Source organism: Tursiops truncatus, chromosome 9 (genome assembly GCF_011762595.2).
Source record: "Tursiops truncatus isolate mTurTru1 chromosome 9, mTurTru1.mat.Y, whole genome shotgun sequence".
Taxonomy (NCBI): domain Eukaryota; kingdom Metazoa; phylum Chordata; class Mammalia; order Artiodactyla; family Delphinidae; genus Tursiops; species Tursiops truncatus.
The window spans coordinates 56,712,117-56,725,294 of record NC_047042.1 but is presented as its reverse complement, the minus strand read 5'-3'; the positions used below and the strand labels follow the sequence as shown (position 1 = coordinate 56,725,294).

The 13,178-nt window shown below is 38.6% G+C and overlaps 1 long non-coding RNA gene across 2 annotated transcripts in view; it reads left to right on the top strand.

The window, feature by feature from the left end:
- Window positions 1–13,178, top strand: part of LOC141279549 (uncharacterized) — a 144,349-nt gene that overhangs the window by 113,607 nt on the left and 17,564 nt on the right. For both annotated transcript variants that reach the window (XR_012333996.1, XR_012333995.1), the window contains exon 3: window positions 12,190–12,365. This is a non-coding gene — a long non-coding RNA (uncharacterized lncRNA). The remainder of the gene's footprint in view (window positions 1–12,189; window positions 12,366–13,178) is intronic.

Sequence of the window (13,178 nt, the reverse complement as noted above, 5' to 3'; positions counted from 1 at the left end):
CAGAGCCACATGTTCACATGACAAATGGAGTGTGACCATACAGAGACTAAAATGACATATCCTTATTGCAGGCTCAATTTACTTAATTTTGTGTCTTCCAACTATTATGACAAGGGTCACTCATTCTGCAGAATTAATTGCTGATATAAATTTAGTATAAAGAAAAGACTTCTTCACCCACTGTATGGTCAACCTGTGGAATTTACTACCTTGTACCTTGCGAGGTCATAGATTTAGTCCAGGGATAAATTAGGAAGATAGGTAGATAATTTTATGGCCAGTCATAATACTGTAGTTATGCATACTAAGATAAAGGTTATGGAATCTCGTGTTTCAGGGAACAAGCTGATCATCTTAGGAGCTTTGCAGGAGTTCTTGTATTTCCTTAAGATGCTCTGAGCAAGTGGCTTGACTCATATTGAAGTTTCACCTCTCTCTGGCAGTATTGAATACTGCTGTGAACAGGATACCACATTAAGGTCACATTTTTTTTTTTTTTTTTTTGGCAGTACGCAGGCCTCTCACTGTTGTGGCCTCTTCCGTTGAGGAGCACAGGCTCCGGATGTGCAAGCTCAGTGGCCATGGCTCATGGGCCCAGCCGCTCCGCGGCATGTGGGATCCTCCCGGACCGGGGCACGAGCCCGTGTCCCCTGCATCGGCAGGCGGACTCTCAACCACTGCGCCACCAGGGAAGCCCAAGGTCACATTTTTTGTTTATTTTTTGACAATGAAAACCACAAGTGTCTGCTAATACAATACCAAAGAACAATGAAACAACAGAATAATTTATTCTTCCATTTAACGAAAGTTTATTGAGGGCCTACCAAGTGCCTGTCACGCTTTTGGGTGTTTGGATACAACAATGAGAAAAACAGAAAAATCCCTGCTTTTATGAAACTTACATTCTAGTAGGGCAAGGGAGGTAATAAGCCAAACAATAAGTAAGTTATATAGTACATTCGAAGGTTTTAAGTATGGAGCAGAGAAAGGAAAAGGAAACAGTTTTATAATTTAAAAAGAGTGGTCAGGAAGGGCATTATCAAAAGGCGACATTTAAAGCATGGAAATATGTGGGAGAAGAGTGTTCCAGACAGACAGAAAAGCAAGTAGAAAGGTCCTGAGGCCTGCTGAAAGTAATCTATTAATTAAAATATATTCTTGATTAATTGAAAGACTCAGGGAAATGACATAATCTGATTAATTTTTTTATTGTTGTTTAAAATGCTACAACCCTTTTTATTTCTTTCCTTCTTGCTGAAGAAAAATTTTCTAAATTTATGAGATAATCTTCCTGCCTTGGTATTGTAGAACAATGCACACAGATACTAACAATGCACAGATCTACTCACCTTAGATTGGGGTTGAAGATTCCAAGTTGTCCATTACTGTAGCATTAAAACTAGCGATGCATGAACTGAATCTGTATAGATTCCCAGATGGATTCTGGGAATTTAAAAATCAAATTTGGCACGTGTCAATTATATTGTCTTTTCTTTTCTTCTCCTTCATTTCCCCTCTGCTTTACTCTTTCCATTTCTTTTAGAAACTTTTCTGCGAAATCTTGTTCTGGTTTATAGGTTCCTTTATCTTTTCTGCTCTTGCTGCAGTCTTTCTAAAGAGGTTTCTTTAGGAAGAACTCCTTTTATCCATTTAATGTTGGGGAGAAAAAACCATACATAAACTTAGTGGATTAAACAACATCTATTATTTTTCATGGTTCTGCTGGGGACTGGGAGGTTCTTCTGGTCTGGACTGGCTTGGCCAAGCTTGATGTGGTCTAGGATAGCCTCCATCCCATGACTCGGGGGTTGCTCTGTGTCAGCTGGGATGACAGCCACCTGTCTGTCATCATCCAGCAGGCTAGCCCGGGCTCCTTCACATGGTGGCAGAGAGATTTCAAGCAACAACAGAGGGCAAGCCCCCATGTACAAGCACTTTTAAGCCTGTATTTATATCTTGCTTGTCAGTGTGCTATTTGCTAAAGCAAGTCACGTGGTCAAGCTCAGATCTGTTGGGTAGAAAAAGAGATTCCACCTTTTGATGGGCTGAGCTGTAAAGTCAAATAGCAAAAGGGCTTGCATTTAGGGATGGGAGGAATACGTGGCCATTTTTTAGTTTACCAATCTGCCTTCTGGCCACAAATCATTCCCATTTTTACTTCTTGTAAAATATGCTCGCTCGTATCACAGGACCTTCCCTCTCCCAAAATTTTATCCTAAGGTGTCAGGATTGAATTACAGGATCTTTTATATGTAACTGGTCCAGATGTCGATGAGGTTCCCTGAATACAACTTCTCAGGTGCAGTTCCTCTTGAAGTTATCTGGCCTCACACCCTACATAAAATAGAGATACTGGGAGAGGGTCATTGCAGTAAACATTCCCATTTGAAGTCCCACCTTCCTCACTACTTGTATCCTTAACTGTATTGTTTAAGGACACTGGGCCTGAATGTGTGCTCTCATACCTGGCCAGATTAACATGATTTGCTGCTTCTTTCTCAATGGCCCTTTGAAGTGTACAATGGAAGTGACTTAAAAAAAATTAGGGAGGTACAATTCCAGGAAGAACTGAGATAGTTAGTAAACACTAATTTTAGAGAGCCTATTCCCCCGACTGCCCGCGCCCCAGGAACTATTTGCACAAATCCCTTTCTATTCAATATAAAAGATGAAGTAGCTTTGGCATATCCACAAAATGAAATACTACTCAGCAGTTTTAAAACATGAACCTATAACAACACAGATGAATCTTAAAATTATCATGTGGAGTGAAAGAAGCCAGCCAAAAAAGAGTATATATGACTGAACTAGAAAATTCGAAACTCATCTATAGTGATAGAAAGTGATATATATATATATAGTGATAGAAAGTGATATATATATATAATGATAGAGATTGATGACTGCCTGGGATGGAGGGATTACAAAAGCGCAGGTGAAAGCTCTGGGAGATAATAGATATTTTCACTATTTTGATTGTAGTGATGATATCATGGGTGTGTACACGTGTAAAAATTGTACACTTTAAACGTGCAGTTTATTATAAACTTCATCCATAAACCTTAGTAAAATTTATATACATATATAAGAAAAGATAAAGTGGTAAACCCAGATGAGGATTTGGGGCATAAACACTAGAATATATAGATTTGATCAGGGAAGAAAAAACTGAAATTCAAATTAGTGAAACTAGCAAGATTTTCATCTAAGCTTATAATTCTGATCATCTATAATTCAAAGGTTACTGATTTAAATGGGTAACTAACATAGTTTCTAATGTGGAAAACTGGCACCTTTCTAAGGTCCAAGAAAGAATATAACTGCTGTGTTGGGTGTACCGTTTTGTTGTGGTTCTAGCTTCCATCACTAGGGAACAAAGCCGTCACCCCTGGAACACTTTATATACCAAAGTTCTTAAGGAAGTAATAATCAGAATAATAAACTTTTTCTAACACCTGAGAAATAATTGTCCATAGCAGTTCTGAAGTGTAGCCTGGCACATGTTGCAAGATTCCCTTTACTCAAGAAGCAGGTAAACTTTCTTGCTGAGGGCCCAGTTCTTCTACCTAGAATTGACTCCCTGGCTTATTGTCCTTTGAGATTCTTCTCAGAGGAGGGGAGTTTATGGCCCTCTGAGCCCTTTCCTGCCTCCTTTATAGCTCATGTTTGTAGTTGGGTTGCTTTCTTAGTCTGCTTCTTGCATGTAGAAAATTGGGGGCCCAGATAAATCTTTTCATTTTGAATTCTTTGTTTTAGTCCAACTCTCTTAAAAACTTGTGGGCTTCCTGTGAATCTAATTTGGGCCTACTCTATGCCCTAAAGGCCACATCACCAACTCTTTTTGAGAAGGCCACTTTCAACTTTGGGTGGCATGTTAGGCTGCTGTGATCAGACATTCTTAAGGTTCTAGGCAGTACCTTACACTGTTCAGTGGTTTAACAGGGGGTCTTTCAGCCACACCCTTCATCTGGATCTTTACCTTGAAGTCAGTTCCTACTTTGAGAATCTTTAATGGCAGGAGAGACCAGCGATATGAAATAGTTTTATTTTCTAAGTTCTCAAGTCCTGGCGCCTTTATGTTGCCTATGACTTCTGCAAGAAAACTGCACAGTTCTTTCTTTAACTTACCTCTCCTTTTTTGTCCCTTATCTTATGCAATAAATACTCCTTCAACATTTTCCCTGGGGCTCTGCTGTAGCAAATTAACAAATTCTTTAGGAAAATGTTCTGTCTTATAATTTATCATAGACAACAGTTTGGCCATTGTTTCACTGCTATATAACAGAGATTACCATTTTTCCAGGGTGCTGTAGCAGTTTATTTACCCATTTTCTAGACTCTGCTAACAATTTACTTACCATTTTCCCAATTTTGGCTAACATTTTTTTTTTTTTTGCCACTTTTCCAGTCTCTATCTACCACCTTGTCCTAAAGTGAATGCGACATATTTTAAGTTGCTGTTACAGCAGTGCTCCTGTCCTAGTACCACTTTCTATATCAGTTAGCCTTTGCTATATAACAGACTGTCCATAGCTTTGGATTAAAACAATAATATCTATATTTCTCACAGTTTTGTGGGTTGGCTGTGTGTTTTTTTATCATCAAGACTTGCTCAGCTTGGGCTAGAAGGTCTAGGATGACTCTATACATGCCTGGTGGCTCTGTGTCTGTTGGGAGCGAAGCTACACTTCTGTCATCATCAGTAGGCTCGCCCAGGCTCATCCACAGGACACAAAGTCAGAGTGCACAGGGGAGGAGTTTGCACACATACAGGAATAGTGCACATAGAGTGCACACATACAGGAATGGGAGGAGTTTGTGTGCCACCTTTTGCAGTCTACCACACTCCTTCTCTTTTCACTTCAATTTCTCTCGTCTTCTTTATTTTAGTACTGAGAGGACTTGGCTTTGTTAGCAAGCTTGATTGGTTGCCTTACCACTCACTGGCTTTCTTATGCTACCTGATAAAGTCTGTGTGAAAATTTACTACAACCATGCATTTGGCATAATAGTTGTTCAATACCTAATTGAACTATGTTTCTTTAGATCTTCTTGTCAAGTTTAACTCTTCCCAGTTTCTGTTTGGGAATTCCATATTTTAAAATGTTCAGTTATTCCTCACTATTTGAGATGTAGTTGATTAAAACCGTCAAACTTTGGGGGGCATGGTTTACCACTCATGAGCTTTTATACTCCTTACTTAATCGTTAGGGAACTGACATTTTCTATGAAACTTACCTTGCCCTTAAGAAAATGAATGTCAAATACAATTATGATTTGTTTGAAGAATTGAATACTACAGTGGTAGGTTATATGAAATTTTTTTTAAAATTCTGTTTTCTCTGCATCAGGATTAGTGGTTCCAAAGGAAGAGGGAGTTTGAGAGAGATCAGATTTGGGGATGGGAATAGAATTATGTTTTGAGGAAAGCATCTACTTAAGGCTTCTGCATTTTTAAATCCATCAAAGAAGTCATTTATTTCTCTCATAAATCTGTAATGATGGCACAGTTGCACATAATGGTTTGTGATCTCCTTTGGTCAGCAAAGAGGGAAATGAAAGAAGTAAACAAGCACATGAACCTAGTAATATCCACCCAATATTTCTTAATAGCCCCTGAGATGGCAAACCTAAATGATCTTGCTTGCTGAAAGGATATTTCAGCAATATCCTTTTGAGGATATTGAGAGGATGAGTTTTCAGTCATAAATTGAACACAACTAATGAGATGATTTCTTCTGTCCTGCATAACCTGAAATGTTAACCACAATTCCCTGCAACTGGGGGGCCTTCTGCAGTCACACAAAACTGTAACAGAATACTCAGTGTTTTCCTATCCTTAGCCTATTTCCTATTCTAGCTGCATAAAAAACTTATTAACATGTTTATAAACTAAAAGCTGAGGCCAGAACTTGACTTTGTTTACTAAACTCTCAAATTCATATCTTGTCATTTCAAGATAATTTTTCTATCACCCTCCCTCAAAACTGAGGAGTTTGTGTTATAATAAATATGTATACCTCACTTAAAAGTGTCTGTTCTAAACCAAGATGCACTTTTAGATACATGTTATTAAGAACAGTATGTAAAAATATCAACTTATCTACCTGAAAGAATCATTTTGTGAAGTGTATGATAAACACACTATCATCTGAAGGGTAAACTCTCTGTACATGAGCAGTTTATCACCGGGAAGAGTTTCTTTGGACTTCATATCAGGTCTGTCAATACTATCACCATTACTTGAACGTCTGATGCCTCTGCTCTGGAATATTTAAATTGCCTCCTAACTGGCCTTTCTTGCTGTACTGCCACCGAATCATTTTATTCGTTGCTATCAGAGTAATTTTCCTTAAGCTGTCATTCCCTAGTTTAGAAACATTAACTATTTCCTCATAGCCTACAGAATAAAGCCCAAATTCCCTACTTGATACTCAAGGCTCTCCATTAGCAGGTATCACGTCTATGTCCACTTTCGTCTTGACACAGTAATCTCACAAAAGAGGTTAACTTTTCTTAAGAAAAAACACTTTATAGGGCTTCCCTGGTGGTGCAGTGGTTGAGAGTCCGCCTGCCGATGCGGGAGACACGGGTTCGTGCCCCGGTCCGGGAAGATCCCACATGCCGCGGAGCGGCTGGGCCCGTGAGCCATGGCTGCTGAGCCTGCGCGTCCGGAGCCTGTGCTCCGCAACGGGAGAGGCCACAACAGTGAGAGGCCTGCGTACCACACACACACAAAAAAAAACCAAACAAAAAAAACACTTTATATAACATAAGGAAAAATTATCTCTTAAGTAGACAGAGTCTGAGGATTCTGTATCATTTTAATCTGGAAAGCCTAGCATTGCTCCAGGTCTCATTTATTAGGAGGCTTTTAGTGCCAGACGTTCACGCATAACATTGTCTTGTGATACTCAAAACAGTTGTGTTGGGTATAACCACAGACAGTTTTCAGATAAGGAAGTCGAGCTCAGGAAAAAATATATACCCAAAGCTTCATGATGGGTCAGAGTGGAGCCAGAATTTGAATAGCATTCTCCTGAATCTGTAATCTGTGTTCTTCCCCCTTTACCACAGCTCTAGCAGAAGTTCATCATAATGCTGTTTTGATGCACCACAGAACCTTCCTATGGTTCTCTTAGGTGATCTCTACACTAGGATGACTTTGGGAGGTGACAGCACAATAAATGAACTTTTTAGAAGTACAGTGTTTCAGGGACTTACTTTCATACACGCTAGGCTCTGAACTGTTCTTTCTCATTGGATCAGAACTGCATGTTGCATGATGGCAAACAGGTATTTTCTTATTGACACTATTTTTTATTCTGGGTATTCGTCACCTGATGCGATGATGAAGATTAACTTGCAGTAATACTGAACATAAAGCACTTTATAAGGTCAGAGTTCACATTCTTTAATGCATTCAGTGGTGTTGCCAATGATATCAAAAGCAGATCAGGCCATGTATTCAAGAAGATATTTCCTGGTATTACAGCTTAGCTTAAGTTAAGGGTTTCTAAGACATTTCAGAGATTTTACTGTGTTTTGGGTATACAGAAATAATTGAAATAGCCCTTAAAGATTTTCGTCAATTGTAAGGGACCCTTTTCCCTGCTACCTCCCAAATGGTCATATCTTAGAGAATAAATATTTTGTGACGAGCTCTGCAAAAATAGAGAATGCTTGATCACAGAAATATTGAATACTAATAAGAAACACATAGGCACTTCAGGTGCACTGCAAAAATATTTAGCTTGTTGAAGACAAATTTCAGGTATATTTAATTTCCAGACTCCTACACTATAGTTGGGTTTGAATTCTATATTCCCAAGCCAGAACTTTTTTTAATAGGAAACTCTTTTAAATCCATATATTCCCCCAAATGTTTCTCCTGTATATTTTTGGATATCTCTCTCTCAGGAAGTGAAAAGGGTCTGAATTTTATCCTACTTGGAAGCCAAAAATTTAGTCTGCCAGTTTCACTGGTGCTGGCAGAAGACATGATATTCCTGGATCAGAAACCAAGGACAGTTTATATGACTCATAGCACTAGCAGTAGCCAGAGTATGAGCATTTGTGTCGATTCTTTGAGCCTCGACTCTTGCTGGGCAATGTGAAGAGGATCAGGTGATATTCACACATGCAATGAGGAGTATCATAGGTGAGGAACCCTGAGTTTAGGGAACCCAAATTGTTTATAATGGGTAGTAGGCATGTCTGCCTTTTCCTCCAGGAGACATTATTTCTAACTTCCAGGGCTGAAAGCAAATCTGCCCTTTGCTCCAGAGCAATACATTATCTATATCTCCCATGGCTGTTCACTACACATACATCCTGGAAAAGATAGCTGGGAACAAAGGCAGTCAGTGCTTCTACTTAAAAGATGTGTAGAAATGTGAGCGGCCCATGGAGTATTGTCTTCCAAAACTTAATTTCTGGAGTCCCAAGAAACTTCAGGGCATGCTACCAGCTTGACACATTGGGTAGAATTAGAAGTTATGCCCTGTGATTTGAGGGATCCTGTCTCTCAAATTAACTATGTATCATTGATTGTTTTACCATTATAACTTCACTCCTTTGACTCAAGCTTTAGGTCTACAAATGAGCCCTTTATCTAATTACAAATACCTGGAAGTAGTTCCATTTTATCCCTCCATACTTTAGTAAATAGAAACTGAGTATTATAGGGGATGAATATTCCTGGGCTTAGAATTAGAGAGATGTGATCTTGAGGCCTGATTTTGCCACTGACCCTCAGTTTCTCTATCCAAAAACTAGAAAACAGTGGAGAAATGCTATAAAAATTCTGAGAGAAAATGCATACCAAACTAAAGTTTTATACCTATCTAAACATGAGGGTAAATGTGTTAACAGATATGTGAGGTCTCAACAGCATAAGTGTCCCTGCACCTTTTTTAAAAAAAAAAACATGGAAGGATACACTCCATGAAAGCAAATAAGTAAAATAAGAAAGAGGAAGGCATGAAATAAAAAAGATGAGTCTAACACAGGAGGGAGGCAAAGGGAATTCTCAGGATGATGGCAGAGGGGAGCCCCACAGTGGTAGGTATCCAGCAGCCTCAAAAACAATTAGTCCAGATTATAGTGGAAGGACAGAGGAGTCCATAGGGAGGTCTCCAAGAAACAAATTAAACTGACAGATTGCCTGAGGTGTTTGACTACACTGAGAGGAGTTTTCAGTTCTAATGGAGAGTTTGAGAATGAATTGACGATAGGTATATAGAAAATCAAGCAACCCATAAAACAGAGGAAGTATAAACTTTTAGGAAATAAAATGCTGTTCAAGAACTCTAATTATATTACGTGACTGAACTTGTTAACAATATTAATAGATTCATAATTATGGAAACTTCAATTATAGACTTAACCTAAAAGTATGCTGTAGTTATGTTGGGAAGATAGCGGAGGGGAAATATGTGTATGCTTTTTGGGGGGGGTGTGGAGGATGTGTTGACAGGTGATTTCTTTTCCAGAAGGAAGCAAATAATGTTTAAAATGTAAAAATCAAGAAATAACTGTATTAGCACATTATTTATAAAGTTGATGTAAACACCAAAAGAAATGGCTAAAAGAACTGAAAGTGGTTACCACAAGGAAACAGAAGTAGGAACTGGGAAAGGGTGGGCTAGAGGACTTTTTGTCGTGTTTTACTTTTAAAAGGATGTGCATGAATTACTTTGATCAAAATTAAATTTAACTTTAAAATGTAATGCATTTATTGGCCTATCGCCAGTTACATGTTTAGCAGAGATCAGTTAAATTAGAAATGGGATGGACCTAGTGTAATAAAGGCACATACCAGAAAGCAGAAGGTGATGCTATTAGGAGAGGTGAGATTTATATTTCTAGCTTTTGTACATTTTTTTTTTCCAGGGCCAGTCTTGGCCACATCTTTGATCTCACATCATAAACTATGTTAGTTGAATATTTAGTACATTTAGAAGCTGTACTAACTTGTATGGGACACTAAGGTCTGTATAACACGTCACTACTCTAGCACACTAAATGCTATTGTCTCAGCCTGGGTAAGTGATTGCATCTTCGGTGAGTGTCGCATTCAGTATCCAGGGGTACTTTGACCCACTGGAGGAATATTGCTGCATTGCTTATTGAATACATGTATGGGTGGGAGATATTTCTGTAGGTCTGTAGAATTTAAATTCACAGTCTCCTGAGTAAAGATGATGTCCAGTTCAACATTCTGAATTGCATCTAGCAATTGTTATTGCTCAATAAATATTATAGTAGTAATGCTTGGAGGGCTGGGATGCTTGCATCTTGGACAAAACCGTTGCCAGTTGTGTGGAAATGAGCTCAGACTGCGGTCATATTTCTAGCTGACTCTCAAGTGTTGCGCCTGTGTTAGGCTGCTCATCACGTGGTGCTTCTACTGCTTTACTTCTCAGGGCAGTTCAGCTAACGTGGATCTCAGAGCTCTGAGATGGCTGCAGCTTCTGCTTTACGGATTGTATGCAGTTTTTGTAATCTGTACTAATAAGCTGGGGAGGTGGATGGTAGGAGAGAAAGCAGTAGTGTAAGAAAAAAGAGTTGTCAGACTTCTGCATCCTCTTTTCTGTTAATTCATTAAAGAATTCGAGCAGCTGTTATGCACAAAACACAGTGCTAGACTGGGGATGCAGAGCTACAAAGACACAACCCCACACCTCAAGGAGTGTACAGTTTCAGTGGAGAGACAGAGTTATGAATGCTAATTATAGTATCAGGCAGAATGCTCAAGAAGAGCATGTCTGTGGGGTTACAGGATCTGGATTTCAATTCCCCACTTACTAACTGCCTGGCTTTAAACAAGTTAATCTTGTAGAGGCCTCTATAAGATGGAATAATAATGGTGATGATTAAATGAGTTAATGCTTGCTTAGCAAAGTGTCTGGCTCATAGTAAGGCCTTTAATAATAATAATATAATAATAATTTTATTATAAACAAGCAAAATGTCATGGGAGCAAGGTGGAAGGAGTTTCTCCTCCTACTGAAGGAGTTGCTATTGGGATAGTTTACTAAGGAAGTGGCAACTGAGCTGACAACTAGAGGATGAACAGGAAGAAAGAACAGATGGAAGGGGATAGTATTTCAGCATTTCAGAATCAGGGAACAGTATGAACAATGACACAGAGATATGAACGTTTTTAACTTATTTAGGAATCAGGTTTGCTTGGGGGATTTGTAGTGAGGGGTAATGTTAGAAAGTGAAATGAATCCAAATTGGGCTGTACCTGGAATGCCATAAGAAAGACATTCAAATATTATGTGGCTGGTAGAGATAAAAGTTAAGAAGCTATTAGTTGTTACCCAGTTGAGAGGAGATGAGGAGGGCACTTGTGTGCTTTTCTGTGGACATTGGGAATGTGGGAAAAACTGGATACCACCAAGTGCCTGGGAGGATTGTCTTGCCATTAGCTAAGGTGGAACCCTAGAGGAACATCTGGTTTACAAGGAAAATAATGACTTCTGTTTTAGAAATTGATGATTGTTTTAGTTCTCAAGCTCATTAAAAAATTATTTTCTCAAGAAAAGATTTCTTAAATCAATGATTATATGATTATATGAAAGCTAAAGTTTTGTGTAGCCTCAGAGGCAATAACATATGAATAATCTGACTTTCAAGTAGCCTATGTGCCATGCCAGGAAGTCATATAATATGTAATGAATTATGTTATATACTTTCAACACAAGAATCCATTAGCAATATTAACATGTCAGACACTCTCTACAACCCCTTCAGCATCCCCTCATACCTTAGCAGGAAGTGTAGCATCTAAGATATGATTGCTGATAATTTAGCAGGAAGAATATCTCTTCACACTTGTGTTTATTTAGCTTTCCATTTGCTAGAGTTACCTCCTATGCATATTTAAAGAACTTGTTATTGGCTTATGTATAAGGCATACATCAAGAACTGTTATTAAACATTCACATAATGCTAAATTTGGTTGAAAGTCAGCAAATTGAATATAGAACAAGATCTCCCTTTTGGATGGCTGCACTTTTATTCTCACACATAGATTCACCCTGGGATGTACCCTTGAACTCAGTGGGTATTGTACATGCCTCAGGCTGGAAGAAAGGGAAATACCAATTCACTTACAATTCTTTTTTTTTTTTTACTTTTTTTTTTTTTTACAATTCTTTTTGATATTTATTTTTACAGAGACCCAGTTTGGTGATTTCTGTTAATACCATCAACTGTGACCTAGAACGCTAAAAGAAGATGAGCTGACCAGGAATTTGGATGAAGGGATTTAATGGAGCTGAGTGGTACAACATTCCTTTTGAGAAGCATTTGCCTGCACCTTGAATCAATCCTCCAAGATTGAATGAGTTTAGGTAACAATCAGATATTTTCCCACTAGCTTGCAAAACAGCTTACTTCCCCTGCTCCACCCCGGTATTTCTAAGGTCAGTAAGAAAACGTCAGAGGCCTATATCTGGTAATTGTCAATTATGTTTTGTTTCCCTGCTGGGCCCTTTCAACGCTAGAGTTACTGCAGGATTGGTCATTTCATTCATTCATTCAACATTTTTTGTCCTCTTCCTGTGTGTGAGGCACTGTGCTAGGTGCTATAAACCAGGAGCTGAGGATACAGAGTTTAAAAAGATCTCTGCTCTCATGGAACTTAAATTCTATTGGGGGAAGGCAAATCATAAAATCAAATAAATACTTTTAAATACTACGAAAAAAAATAAAACGAAGTAAGAGATAGTGATTGGATAAGAGGCTGCTTTAGATAGGGAAGTTCAGGAATGGCATTATCTGAGGAGGCAACGTTTGAGCAGAGACCTGAAGAAGAAGGAGCCAGTCATATGAGCATCTGGGGAAATATAAAAACTTAATTTGGTGACAAGAGCTGTAGTATGTACTTGGTTAAGAGGCAGCACATCACTGATGTAAGGAACTAGTTACTAGATAAGGATGGATGGAGAGCTTGCAGTTAATATAGGTTTAAAGCATAAACTACATTCAAACAACTGTTTCCATTCCCTTAGGGAAAATAGGGAGTAGTGAAGCAAAAAACAACACCCCTTCTCCTATTCTTGGTCACAGAATTTCTAGGTAGACATAGAGTTTAGAACCACTGTATCAGCTCTGCATGGCTTATATTTGGACTGTAATATGAGAGAGAAATAAACTGGAATCTT